The following is a 12417-nucleotide window of genomic DNA, read 5'->3' as shown; positions in this document are numbered from 1 at the left end:
GATCTGAAAGCTAAACATAAAACATATTAGCCATGACATTATCAAATATATCTAACAGCATACAATATGCCTCAAATGCCATTTAGCATGCCTTACTGAAATAACATGTTTGCACAAGCATGCCATTTCCTGTTAGCCATAACATGCATGATATTTCTGTTGCATTTAGTGGTTTCAAAGGCCCAACCCAAATGACTAAGGAAGAATCTGAAATTCCTAAGTCAAATGAGTTAAGACCTAAGAAATAGAAGAAGAAAGCTAACAAGGCAGGACCCGAGGAAACTTGGGTACCAAAATCAACTTGATTTGATTTTGATGTGTGCAGGGAAATAGAAGGAATCTTTGGTAATTGGATAGTGGTTGTTCAAGACACATGACTGGTGATTCTACCCTGCTCACAGAGTTTGAAGAGAGAGTTGGCCCAAGTATCACTTTTGGAGATGACAGCAAAGGTTATACTGTGGGATATGGCTTGATTTCAAAGGACAATGTCATCATTGAAGAGGTTGCCTTAGTGGATGGTCTCAAACACAATCTGTTGAGTATCAGCTAGCTTTGTGATAAAGGCAACTCAGTAACCTTCAACAAAGAAACCTGTGTTGTGATTAATAATCTAAACAACAAAGTGGTTCTCACTGGTGTGAGAAGAGGAAATGTGTATCTTGCTGACTTCAACTCAACTAAAGAAGAATCTGTAACTTGTCTTCTCAGTAAAGCAAGTCAGGATGAAAGTTGGCTATGGCACAAGAAACTATCTCATTTGAACTTCAAGACCATGAATGAGCTGGTAAAGAAAGAGCTAGTTAGAGGCATTCCTATGGTGGAGTTTACAAAGGATGAACTGTGTGATTCCTGCCAAAAAGGGAAGCAGATTAAAGCATCATTCAGGAAGAAACTTGATTCAGCAATTGAAGAGCCTCTACAACTGCTTCACATGGATTTGTTTGGACCAGTCAATATATTGTCAATCTCAAAGAAAAGATTTTGCCTAGTAATTGTAGATGATTTCTCAAAGTTCTCTTGGACCTATTTCCTAAAGTCCAAAGATGAGGCTAGTGAAATCATCATCAATCACATAAGGCAAGTTAACAATCATCCTGATTTCAAAGTTAGAAGAATCAGGAGTGATAATGGAACTGAGTTCAAGAACTATGTCATGAGAGCATTTTGTGAGGAAAATGGAATCTTGCATGAGTTTTTAGCAGCAAGGACTCCACAACAGAATGGAGTAGTGGAAAGAAAGAATAGATCTCTTATTGAAGCTGCAAGGACAATGCTTGAAGAATCAAAACTACCAACATACTTCTGGGCTGAAGCTGTAAACACTGCATGCTACACTCAGAACATCTCTATGATTAATCAAGCAAGATGCATGACACCTTAACAATTGTTCAAGAACAAGAAGCCAACTCTGAACTTTCTTCATGTCTTTGGCTGTAAATGCTATATTCTGAAAAATTAAATTGATCAAAATGGGAAGTTTGATGCTAAAGCAGATGAAGGAATTTTTGTTGGATATGCTGTTGGTAAAGCATATAGAGTCTACAATCTAAGAACCAACATTGTTGTTGAATCTATACATGTTGTGTTTGATGATAAAAAGATTGAAGGACTAAAAGATGAAGATTACCATGAGAGCCTCAAATTCGACAATGTTGAGATGGTTAGTGATGAAAGTGATGATGAGAGTGATCAAGAAACAGTGTCTAAGGATAATGCAGACAAATCTACCACAAATGAAGCACAAAACTCAACATCCATCGAGTTACATAACGCTTCATCCATCGGAAGGCAATCTGTATTATCCGTCGGAAGACAACCTGCCCCATCCGTCGGGTTATCAAAAGGAGCAGGAAGTCAAGGCAGATCACCCATAGAAAGCACCCCAATCTCAAATCAAAGAAACCCCAAGGATAAGGTTGGAGAGTTGAGTGAATCCCAGCCTAGCCACACTGCAGTTTCCTAACAAACTGTAGTGCTTAAAAAGGACAAAAGCTCACTTCTAGCTGCATCCTCCCAAAAGGATGTGGCTATTGAACAAAGCTCTCATCCAAGAGCACAGGCCAAGAGGGTTAGGGACACAAGCTCACACCAAACTTACACTAGAAAGAAGAAATCCAAAACAACTAGGGATGCACAGGGCACACACTTAGTGCAAACTGGTGCTAAAGACACAGTCCCTACACCTTCTCAAATTCAGATTGATGTGGCTCCAATAAATGTGGAGTCACAACCAAAATCTCTCATAATAGAAGCCATAGAAACACAATACTCACCAACTAACTCACTGGAAGTGGACATGATAAACACTTCAATTCCTGATTCCCCTTCTTTAACTCTGTTGGGGAAGCCAAAATCTAGTGCAAGTGAGCATCATCTTTTAGATGATTTGTTGGCTCACTTGCCAATTCTTTCTGATTCTATTGTGACATCTGTGCCTCAAATAACTTCAATCAACACAGAGTCAACAATAGTTTCTCTTCCCACCTCATTCATTTCTACTCTCTCGATGGATATTGCTCATCCGTCGAGTAGTGATTGTATCCCGACGGATAAGCTTAACAGCAGTTATCCGTCAGATAGCTTTACCACTCACCCGACGGATATCACTGTTAGGGCGAAAACATGCACTAATATTCACGCAAGTATACGCGTTCGCAAGTAATATAGAATACTTTCTAGTTCGTTCCCTCAGAGACTCAGACTAAGTTATTGTCTAATTAAACTCACTCACCAATGTATGATTACTTCTCAATGTTAAGGTAACACTTAAAATTGTTGATTAAATATTAACTATAATTAACTACTTAATTAACCACTTAACTAACACTTCAATTTATCAATAATAAAACACTCATGAGATCACAACTTCACTATTACTTTCTTCTATAGCCATTGTTATTACCTTTAGCATGTGACAGTGATGATATTAATCGAATAACACGAAACTGATAAAAGACAACTTTCATTGTACTAATACCATTCTACCAAACATCCACAATTAAGATAGAAGTTGAATAGTCATCAATCATGTTGAGTTCCTATATGTCTACAGAAATTGACAACACAACGATTTAAGCACAAGTTATTCCTTTTGATTACATAGGGCAAATAAAACTGTTAGAGTTACCCACTAATCATGCACAACGTACATGAACCTATGCTAGCATGGCAAGTTCTAAATCTCAAGATCCACCGTCGCTTCACAAGAGATTAACACCCTATCTTATATGTTCGCGACGCACATAAGACGAATACGCACAACCAATACTAGATATCATGCAATCATCACACACTAAAGTATTAAACAATTAACTAAAGAATTCCATAATAAATCCGTTGCAACCCCATGATCACGATTAGCCCATAATAGAAATTATCGCCATCATGGGTTCATATGAAATCATGATAATCAACACAAGAAAATAATAACTAAACTAATTATATTAAAACAGAGTACGTCACAAGAGTAAATAAGTCAAAGCAAGAAAACTAGCATCCAACATTACAACGAAATGAGAATCACAAGAATATATGCTTCCTCTTCGTTGCGGTGTGCTAAATCGGTCTTCTTCCTTATCTCCTTCACTTCTTGCGCCAAACACAATCTAAAACATAATCTCCTTCTTATTCTCCATGAAAACGTCTCAAATCTACTTATATAATAGTCCCATAAAACTCAGATTACATAGAAGTTGGAAGCCAAACAGAAGTAGAAGTCTAAAATAATTCAGCTTTTTCCCCGACCCTGTGCGGCCGCTCAGCATTTCTGCGCGGGCGCGCAAGGCTGCTGCGCGGCCGCTCAGCATTGCTGCGCGGGCGCGCAGGACCCTACTGGAAAAATTCCAGGTTTGCTCCGTTTCTTCACCATAATCTGCCCGTTCTTTTCCTCTCGTAATGGTGAACACATGCCAAGGCTTATTCTTGATGATTCCTCCTCCGAAATGCAACTAATACCCTGAAATGCATAAACACTAGAAAAACGCATCAAATACACAAAATACTTGATTTCAAGACACCAATTTAAGCCATTTTAAGACGTTCTAAGTGGTATAAAATGCCACTTATCACACCCCCAAACTTATATCGATGATTGTCCTCAAGCATCACAGACTCAAAACAAATAAAAATATGCATGAATGCAATCTATATGAAAATGCAACGATCCCCCTTACTACAATTAACCAAACAAATTGTCACGTCTCAACGAATGCAGTTAGACACTAAAGATCAATAAACTCATGCAAACGGACATACAGCCAGAAACGTGGTGTGTGCAAATGCTTAACAGATATGCTTCGGAACTAGACCAATTACTATGACTAGACTATCCTCAAGGCAATCCTACGATTATACAAAGAATAAAAATTCTAGGCACAAAGTGATATACAACACTACAAGAACTCTGGAGCTTACTACAGAATTGTGCTTTTTATTTACAACTCAAATGCTTATTTGACCGTGCAATGAGTGAGGTCCACAAAAGACTTATACAATGGTATCCATGTAACGAACGTTAGGTTAGCGGATCCCAGACTCTAAGAGCCTTAGGTCACTAGGCACAAAGTCCCCTAAGAACTTAATAACTCGAATACCAAAGAGCCCACTCTTGATCAATTATGCAATTTTTTTTTCTTTTCTGAGCAAGTGCGTTTCGCTCCATCTTGCTCACCCCTAGACTACTCGCATATCATGCGAGTCGGCTACTAGCCATTTGACGCCTAGCCACAACTAGCAACAAATTCCATTTTTACTCCATTTTTTTTCTTTTTCATGCCTTTACCACTAAGAACCTATTATCAAATTCTAAGCATAATAAATAGATTATCCTCGAAAATAATCAGATCATAACAACAATTTAGCCCTTAAGCATTCTCTAAGACTTAGTGAAAATACAAGTGCTTCTAGCATGCATATCAACCTACACAACTTAATATCACTTTAATGCTATCACAACACTCGCATCAATATCACAATTCAGTCGATAAATCATTGCAAAAGGGATCATGGTATATGCGTGAGCTATATGATATGACAAACAAATAAAGCTATATAAAAAAAACTATATGGCAAAAATTATGCAACTATATGAACTAACTATCATGAATATGCAGCTATATGACACACACAAAATATTCCTTAACTACCACCCCCAAACTTAAAATCTTCACTGTCCCCAGTGAAGGTAGTAGAAAGGAACACAGGGTATACCTACTCGGAGTCATCATCATCATCACCCTCAGTGGGTGAAGTATCAGGCGGCGGGTATGCAGAGTCCTCACCAAAAACTGGCCACTGGATATCAGCTCCAAGGCCTCGAAAAGCAGTCCCTAACGCAAGAGTGAGCTCCTGAGCAAACCTGCTCTGCGTCTCATACATGGCATCCATCCGCCGTGAAAGCCTCCTATACTGGGCATCACCCATCCCAGCACCCTCCTGAGCTCTCGAAGAACCAGCCTCACCACGCCCTGGCCTAGCCATAGTAGCACCTCGTGCTGGACGCCCTCCTGAAAGATGATAACCCAGCCCATGCTCCTCAGGCTCACCACCGGTCCACTCCTGCATCCCATTCAGAGTGCCAGAATCTATCGGAGCTGCTGGCAACTGCAACTGCTCATGAGCCGGCCAGTTCACTCCTACTGCTCGGCATAGCTTCGTAACCGTGGATGCATAAGGGATGTTCATATGCTTTGCTCCCCTCAAAAACTTCAGAATTCCTTGGTAGATAAACTCACCAAGGTCCACATAGTATTCCTCATTCAGAATTCCCCACAACAACTGTGCTCTCTCAACTGTGACCTCGTGTGCATGTGAAGAAGGCAAAATATTAGCACATATAAATGCATTCCATGCACGGGCATACCTGTTCATGGCGATCGCCGGAAAGTGACGATACTCATTATTGGCTGGACTGCGGTTCCAAACTGTGCCCGGTCGACAGAGAGTCGCACAAATCAAATCCAAGTCAAAATCCTCAGCAGTCTTTTCATTCCAGTTCTCCTCCTCGGGCTTCCTCTCTCGCTGTCCAATCACACGGCGAATCGCCGCAGGATGATAATCAACCGTCAGCCCACGAACTATAGAAAACCCATTCTTTTCAGCCTTCGCGTTCGCGTAGAACTCGCGAACAACGCTCATCGGTACTGCTTCGGGTGACTCACAAAAAGCTATCCACCCCTTCTCTGCAATCATGGGCAACAACTCACCATCCCTCCCTGATGGTAAAAACCCCCTCTCCTTCAGAATCGGCTTCCCCAACAGCCTAGTGTACTCCTCCTCCGCAGCTCTGTCAGTTAACCGAGGCCTTGTAGCAGTACCCCTTGATGAATCAGCAGTAGGAACTGTGCTGCTGCTGTCAATAGTGCGTGCTCTCTTGGGTGCCATTGATTTGTGAATAAAAGTGTGTAAGAACTGATTTTTGATGTTTATGAGAGGGTTTAAGTGTAGGAAGTTTGTGGGAGATATGTAGGATAGGTGTATGTATATATAGTGTGTGGAGTAGGTTAAATTAGATTAGGAGTGGGGTTGAGGGATAAAATCATGGGGTAATGGGAAAAGAATTCGTGGGTTTATGGGCTGTGATGGGTTTTTGTTTTTTTTTTCTGAACTGTAAAAAATTTTCTGGAACTCGACCCCTGCGCGGCCGCTCAGCATTTCTGCGCGGGCGCGCAGCAAGCTGCGCGGCCGCTCAGCATAGCTGCGCGGGAGCGCAGAGGTTCTCTGGAAAATTTTTTTTTCAGCCCCTTTTTTCTGATTTTTTTGTGTTTTTGGATAGGTTATTAACTTCTAAGGGTTCCTGTAACAATAATTCATGGGTTGCCTCCCACGCAGCGCTTTTTTTTCGTCATTAGCTTGACGTTCCGTACCTTTCTCAAGTAGTCAACAAAATGGCACTAACCACCTCTCGATTTTCCATGTCCCCATAGTAGTGCTTCAACCGCTGACCGTTAACCTTGAATGCTTGGTCCGAATCATTCTCAAAAATTTCCACCGCTCCATGTGGAAACACAGTTTTGACAATAAAAGGTCCAGACCACCTTGATTTCAACTTCCCAGGAAAAAGTCGGAGCCGAGAGTTGAATAACAGAACTTGTAGCCCTGGCACAAATAACTTAGGATGTAGCTTCCTATCGTGCCACCTCTTCACCTTTTCCTTATACAATTTGTTATTCTCGTACGCTTGAAGTCGAAATTCATCAAGTTCATTAAGCTGAAGCATTCTTTTCTTACCAGCTGCATCTAAATCCAGGTTCAATTTCTTCAATGCCCAGTAGGCCTTATGCCCAAGCTCCGCCGGTAGATGACATCCTTTACCGTACACCAACTGAAATGGTGACATCCCAAGTGGAGTTTTGTATGCTGTTCTGTAAGCCCAAACAGCTTCATCGAGCTTTAAAGACCAATCCTTCCTTGACGGACAAACAACCTTCTCTAGAATGCGCTTTATCTCTCTGTTAGACACTTCCGCTTGACCATTTGTTTGCGGATGATAGGCAGTAGCTACTCGATGATTCATATTATAACGCTGCATCATAGAAGTGAACTTACGGTTGCAAAAATGCGATCCTTCATCACTTATGATTACCCGAGGCGTTACAAACCTTGTGAAAATTTGCTTATGAAGAAAATTTAGCACTGCCTTTGCATCATTTGTCGGTAAAGCTTTAACTTCGACCCATTTTGAGACATAATCGACTGCCAGCAAGATGTACTGATTATTGCAAGACGAGATAAAAGGCCCCATGAAATCGATTCCCCATACATCAAAGATCTCGACTTCAAGCATCACATTTAATGGCATCTCATCCTTCCTTGACAAATTTCCCACTCTTTGGCAACGATCACACCTTAAAATAAACTGATGAGCATCCTTGAACAAAGTAGGCCAGAAAAAACCTGCTTGCAGAATACGAGCTGCCGTCTTCTCACCTCCATAGTGTCCACCATAAACCGTGGAATGGCAGTCTCGTAATATCCCCTCCGTCTCACAGAACGGGATACATCTCCTGATGATCTGGTCAGCTCCCTGTCTAAATAAATATGGTTCATCCCACATATACCACTTCACCTCATGCAGAAACTTCTTCTTTTGAGCGGATGTCAAGTTAAGCGGCATTATATTGCTGACAAGATAGTTTACAATATCTGCAAACCATGGTTCTTCCTCCTGAATTACAAACAACTGCTCATCCGGAAAAGATTCATTGATTAACGTCCTATCTTGTGAAGTAGAATCGGGATTCTCCAACCTAGAGAGATGGTCAGCTACTTGATTCTCGGTACCTTTTCTATCTTTGATCTCTAACTCAAATTCCTGAAGTAAAAGCACCCAACGAATGAGTCTCGGCTTCGAATCCTTCTTAGAAACAAGATAGTGAATAGCTGCATGATCAGTGAATACTGTTACTTTCGTACCAAGCAGATAAGATCGAAATTTCTCAAAGCCAAAGACTATAGCCAAAAGCTCCTTCTCAGTAGTGGTGAAGTTCAATTGGGCCCCATTTAAAGTCTTACTCGCATAGTAGACCACATGGAAGAGATTTTTCTTGCGCTGTCCCAGAACTGCACCTACCGCATAGTCACTCGCATCACACATCATCTCAAACGGTTCTGTCCAATCTGGTGCTGTAATAACTGGTGCCGTGATCAAACTCTCCTTGAGAGTCTCGAATGCTACCAAACATTCATCATCAAATTTGAAAGGCACATCTTTCTCAAGTAAATTGCACAACGGCTTAGATATCTTTGAAAAGTCCTTGATGAATCGCCGATAAAAACCCGCATGACCGAGAAAACTACGGATTCCTTTCACCGAATTAGGTGGGGGAAGATTTTCAATGACTCCCACCTTGGCCTTGTCCACCTCCAGACCTTTGCTAGAGACCTTATGCCCAAGGATAATGCCTTCACACACCATAAAATGACATTTCTCCCAATTAAGCACCAAATTAGTTTCCACGCATCTTTTGAGTACGGCGCGCAGATTATTCAAACATTCATCATATGAGTGTCCAAAGACGGAGAAGTCATCCATGAACACTTCGACGTTATTTCCAATCATGTCAGAGAATATAGCCATCATACATCTCTGAAAGGTGGCCGGGGCGCCACATAACCCAAACGAAACTCTACGAAAAGCAAATGTGCCAAATGGACAAGTGAAGGTAGTCTTTTCCTGATCCTCTGGTGCAATACAAATCTGATTATACCCGGAATAACCATCCAGAAGACAAAAATACTCATGTCCCGCCAATCTGTCAAGCATTTGATCAATGAATGTGAGAGGGAAGTGATCCTTCCTTGTGGCTTTGTTCAATTTTCTATAATCCATGCATACTCTCCATACTGTAACTGTTCGAGTAGGGATGAGCTCATTCTTTTCATTTGCGACCACAGTGATACCTCCTTTCTTAGGTACACATTGCACGGGGCTCACCCACGAGCTGTCAGAAATAGGATAAATGATGCCTGCATCTAGCCATTTCAGAATTTCTTTCTTCACCACCTCCTTCATGATCGGGTTCAGTCTTCGCTGCTGTTCCACAGTTGGCTTACTACCTTCCTCTAACAGAATTTTATGCATACAATATGAAGGACTTATCCCCTTGATGTCTGCTATGGTCCATCCTATAGCCGATTTGAATTCTCTCAAAATCCTTAAGAGCTTGTCTTCCTCACTACCTGAAAGGTCAGCTGAAATAATAACAGGTAACGTAGATGAATCACCTAAAAAAGCATACCTCAAGTGTTCAGGTAATGGTTTGAGCTCCAAGGTAGGTGCTTCCTCTATTGATGGTTTGAGCTTCCCTTCAGTATTCTTAAGGTCAGAAGTACCAAGAGATTCAAATGGTATGTCGAGCTTTCGCTTCCATGGAGAAGCGTTCAGATATTGTAATTGCTCGTTGCTATCTTCATCATCGCTGTCAAAATCCCCCACTAAGGCCTTTTCCAATGCATCAGACATTAGCATGTGATCGAGTTCCGAAGTAACTGCGGAATCAATCACATCCACTTTTAAACACTCCTCATCTTCTGTAGGGAATTTCATTGCCTTGAATACGTTGAAGGTCACATCCTGATCTTGGACCTACATAGTAAGTTCCTCTTTTTGCACATCTATCAAAGTACGGCCAGTAGCCAAGAAAGGCCTCCCCAAGATTATGGGAATCTTCTTATCTTCCTCAAAATCCAGAATAACAAAATCTACAGGAAAGAAGAGCTTATCCACCTTGACGAGCACATCCTCAACTATGCCCCTTGGGTAAGTAATGGAACGGTCCGCCAATTGTAGCGACATGTATGTGGGTTTTGGATCAGGCAGATCCAGTTTTTTAAAGATCGACAAGGGCATCAGATTAATGCTTGCTACCAAATCACAAAGGCACTTGTCAAAAGTTAGATTGCCAATGGTGCAAGGAATGGTGAAGCTTCCTGGATCTTTCAGTTTTGGTGGTAACTTTTGCTGCAGAACAGCGCTGCATTCTTCCGTGAGAGCAACGGTTTCAAGGTCATCCAGTTTCACCTTCCTTGAAAGAATAGTCTTCATAAACTTCGCATAACTAGGCATTTGTTCCAGAGCCTCAGCGAAAGGTATATTGATGTGAAGTTTCTTGAACACCTCCAGAAACTTCCCGAACTGTCTATCCAGCTTTTGTTGCTGCAATCTCTTAGGAAAAGGTGGTGGAGGATAGAGCTGTTTCTCCCCTGTATTAGCCTCAGGCAGAGTGTGTGCAACAGTAGTCTTCCTTGGTTCCACCACTTTCTCCTTTTGCTTAGATTCTTCATCTCTAACTTCAGCTTCGACTTCTTTTCCTTTTCAGCATCAGCTACTTTTCCAGACCTTAAGGTAATAGCCTTGACTTGCTCTTTAGCTTCCTTCCTGCCTGGTACTTCCGTGTCACTGGGAAGAGTGCCAGGTTGACGATTGAGCACTGCATTGGCTAATTGACCGATTTGATTTTCCAAGGTCTTGATAGAAACCGCCTGACTCTTGCACAACAGCTTAAGTTCCTCAAAATCAGCACTAGTATGTGCAGCTGCACTTCCCTGTTGAGGATATGATTGCCTTGTAGCATACTGCTGTGGTTGCTGGAATCCAGGTGGGTTAAACTGTTTACTTACTCCTTGCTGATATGTTGGCTGAATAGCATTCTGATTATTCCCCCAGCTGAAATTTGGATGATTTCTGTTGTTAGGATGATAGGTCGCTGGCACAGGCTGCTGTTGTCGCTGATAATTATTCATATACTGAACAGATTCGTTGACAAGAGAACACTGATCCGTAGCATGAGAACCTGCATAAAGCTCACAAACCATAGCTATTTGATTAACTCCATACGTAGCCAAAGAATCAACCTTCATTGATAGCGCTTGGAGCTGGGCTGCAATAGTGGTGGCTGCATCAACTTCCAGAATACCTGCGACCTTGCCTGACATCATCCTCTGAGTTGGGTTTTGATGCTCATTTGCAGCCATTGTCTCTATAAGATTATACGCCTCAGTATAGCTTTTAGCCCATAAGGCTCCTCCAACTGCTGCATCGAGCATGGGCCGAGATTGGGCCCCCAAACCATTATAAAAACCAGTGATTACCATCCAATCCGGCATTCCATGATGTGGACATTTTCTCAACATTTCCTTGTAGCGTTCCCAAGCCTCGCACATAGATTCTGTAGGTTGCTGCGTAAACTGAGTAAGAGCACTCCTCATAGTAGCAGTCTTTGCCATTGGATAAAACTTCACCAGAAACTTTTGCGCAAGATCTTGCCATGTAGTGATGGACCCAGCTGGTTCAGAATGTAACCAGTCTTTAGCTTTATCCCTCAGTGAGAATGGGAAAAGCCTCAACTTGATAGCCTCATCAGTCACGCCATTATACTTAAAAGTGCTGCAGATCTCGACAAAATTCCTTATGTGCATGTTGGGGTCTTCAGTTGCCGCTCCTCCAAAAGAAACAGAATTCTGCACCATCTGAATAGTGCCCGGCTTGATTTCAAAGGTGTTAGCTTGAATAGCCGGATGAAGGATGCTTGACTGAATGTCATCAATTTTAGGCCGAGAAAAATCCATAAGAGCTGGATCAGCTTGAACAATACGATCTCCCATGTTTACTGGTTCTTTCTGCTCAGTTCCTGAATCCGAATCCTCAAAATCTAACTTCTCCGGAGTATCAAGAACTTCGTCTTTCTCCTCAGCTATATCTAAGGTCCTCTTGCGAGCACGAGAACGAGTTTGCATAAACGCTTGCTAAAGTACCTGAAACACAACCGAAAAGAGTAATTAACTACTACGTCCTAATCACTGAGTCCTAATGACCAATGATGGTAAGTACATAAACTAAACAAATACGCCGAGTCCCCGGCAGCGGCGCCAAAAACTTGTTAGGGCGAAAACATGCACTAATATTCACGCAAGTAT

The 12417-nt window shown here is 41.8% G+C and overlaps 1 non-coding gene across 1 annotated transcript; it reads left to right on the top strand.

Moving 5' to 3' along the window:
* The first annotated feature begins 11605 nt into the window (after window positions 1-11605).
* Window positions 11606-11712, top strand: LOC141699573 (small nucleolar RNA R71). The gene has a single exon (XR_012566020.1). It is a non-coding gene; the product is annotated as a small nucleolar RNA R71 (small nucleolar RNA).
* The last annotated feature ends 705 nt before the right edge of the window (window positions 11713-12417 follow it).

This window comes from Apium graveolens, chromosome 11 (assembly GCF_009905375.1).
Source record: "Apium graveolens cultivar Ventura chromosome 11, ASM990537v1, whole genome shotgun sequence".
Classification (NCBI taxonomy): Eukaryota; Viridiplantae; Streptophyta; class Magnoliopsida; order Apiales; family Apiaceae; genus Apium; species Apium graveolens.
This window is presented reverse-complemented; position numbering and strand designations above follow the sequence as displayed.